Below are 2943 nucleotides of genomic sequence, written 5' to 3'. Positions count from 1 at the left end.
ATAATACATAATTATTTAGACGTCTAAATAATTATGTAATTAAATCCTGTCAGCCTGACTTTACAGCAAGATATGGAATGGTCAGCATGCTGTGTGTTTCTACCTGTGGCTCCCTGTGTGTGTTTTGTTAGATTCTTCTCAGTTTAGGTTTTGTAGATTTTTGTGTTCAGCAATAAAAGCTGCCATTTTGAGTTCAGTCCTGTCTCCAGCGAGTTTGCGTTTGGGTCCTATTCCTGCCTGCACACAACCAAACCATGACAGAAGATCGCGACCCTGACACAGAGAAACATGGGGCTTAAATACACTGGGAAATAACGAAGGGAATAAGACACAGAAGGAGAGCACAGCTGGAGAACTGACGAGACAAGGAAGCAAAGTAGGATACTCTCACATGAGACACAGACCTTCAAAGTAAAATAGGAAGTAGCACAGACGCAGACTTGACTAGGGGAGACAGAGCAACTGAGCAACTAAGAAACAAAGAACAACAACAAAGAGACACAGAGGGCAGCTACTAAATACTCAGAGAACTAAACAGAATACAAGAAAGCCAAGACGCTAGACTATAGAATAAACTGGGGCAACAAAGAACTAAGAGCATAATACAAAAACTCAGAGATACAAGAAACTCAAAACACTGGGTCACCGACCCAGGACTGTGACAGGAACAGTCTATTTGTGTTTAAGGGCATGAAATGTCACTTTTTTTTATAACACTCAGAACAACAGTGTAACCAGTGTTTTCAAAAAACAAACATGTTTCATGTCTGCAGCACATATTTTGTCCAGATCAAGTGGGAATGAGTCACTTTGGCAAGACAAGAACCGGCACTTTAAAAGAAGTGGAAAAGAACAGTTGCTTTTTTCTAAAGTAGGTTTAGGTTTTTAATGCCTAAACCAAACCAAATTGTTTCATTTGTGAATGGCGAACCACAAACAACCCCTTCACCACCAACCATCCAGCCTTCAAATGTGTTTTTTTGGTCTTTAAAAGGGAAACTACAGGTTTTGTGAACATGAAAATGAATCAGTACGTGAAGAAACGGTGGGATATTCATGTTGCTTTTATTTTTTGACCTCTCTCTCTCATCTACACGCTACTCTCATCACCACAAACAGATTCTTGCTCTGTTCAGTACCTGTTTAGCTGACATATTCTGAGAGCAGTCATTGAAGTGGAGCAGCTGTGTGTCAGATTGGTTGTCAGTCGATTTAAACCTGTTGACTGGTGGTAACTCAAAGCTACAAGATTAACAGATTTAATTTACGCTACAGTTAATTTGAACCTTTTCTCCCACTATTATGTCCTTCGGTGCCATGTGGCAGCACCACACACAGCAGCTCAAAGTTTTCAGTGTGTTATATGCAACCATGTGAAAAACTGAGTACACTCTTATATTTGCAATAAGAATTAAGAAGGTAAGTAGCAGCCACCATCAAGTGCGAGCACCTCTGCAGAAGCAGATGTTTGGCAGTTTGCTGGTCTGGAGTATTTGGGTGTATTATCATAGAGCCACAATCTGTAGGCCAGACTGTACAATGGTCAAAGAAATTGCAAAAAGTCCAAGAGCTACACGTCACACTTTACACCTCAGTTTTCATGTTAGATTTTAAAGTTTGTTACAGTATTAGAATTAGAAAAAAAAACTGAACAAGAATGAGCTGTGCCTCTTCTCTCTGAAAAGAACATGGCAGCACAGCTTAGGGTTGCAAAACTGCCATTGAGCAAACCACAAGATTTATGGAACAATGTCCCTTGGACAGATGAGTAGAGATGTTTGGTCATAAATCACAGCAGCATGTTTGGTAAAAACCAAACACAGGATATCAGTGCAAACACCTCACTGTCAAGCATCTGACTTTGTTTTGCAGCCACAGGTCACGGGTAAGTTGCACTTGCTCCATCAACCATGAAGTCCTCTGTATACCGGAGTATTCTAGAGATAAATGTGAGGCTGCCTGTTTAGCAACTAAAGCTTGACCCAAACTCTGTCACAAAACATTACAATGATCCCAAGCGCAGCAGCGAACCTACAACAGAGTAGCTGAAAAAGAATCAAGGTGCTGCAATGCCCAAAAGTCCAGATCTCAGTCTGATGAAAATGTTGTGGCAGGATCTTTATGATCTTTAAAATGATTAAAATGATATTTAAAAAAAGAAAACTGTAAATAAACAAATCTGGAAACCTCAATGAACTGTAGCAAGTTTGTAAAAATGGAGAAAAAAAAAGTGTTCGTAATGATGGGACATCTTACTCTTGGCCACTGATAGAGGAATATGGTCCCAGATTTCTTTTCAGCACTATAGCCAGGCTGACAAAGAGTCACAGCTCTGTTGATCCTTCTATTCCTTTAGCTCTCCATAGTATTGACTTCAAGAAGTCACAAATAAAAAGAAATAAAACATTCATCACTAACCACAGACTCCTCACAGATGTATTATTTAACTGCTGATATTTATTTAGACTGCTATTCCTATTGTTGTCTCTGAGCATATTTCATCCAAACCATCAACATGTCTATTAGAACATCTGTAGTATAGACTGGTTTCTAACCTTTCACCTACCATACACTTCCTCACCCAAAGTGGGTGATTCATCAAAAATTATTTACTTCACTTTATATTACTGCTACTTCAAAGAAAATTCAATGAGATAATGAAGCAAACAGTGAATGTGCTGTGAAGCCTCTGCAAAACACTGGTGCAAGAAAGGTAAAAATCCTCTGTAGGACTGATAGGAAAGCAGTTCAAAAGCTGGATAATAATTCATAAGGGGAAAAGAAATACACAGAGATAGGTGGAGAGTGGGGACAGAGAGAGAGAAAGGAAAGAGTGAAAGGGATTGTCCTGAAGGGACGAGGGAAGTGTTTTATTATTTGTTGGGGTTTTTTATTGTTTGGGTCTCAGCTGGCAGATACAACATATTCTCTCTCTCTCTCTCT

Source organism: Pundamilia nyererei, unplaced genomic scaffold (assembly GCF_000239375.1).
Source record: "Pundamilia nyererei isolate P.nyererei 1_Seehausen unplaced genomic scaffold, PunNye1.0 scaffold00016, whole genome shotgun sequence".
Taxonomy (NCBI): domain Eukaryota; kingdom Metazoa; phylum Chordata; class Actinopteri; order Cichliformes; family Cichlidae; genus Pundamilia; species Pundamilia nyererei.
The sequence above is the reverse complement of the archived record's forward strand: the minus strand, read 5'-3'. Positions refer to the sequence as shown.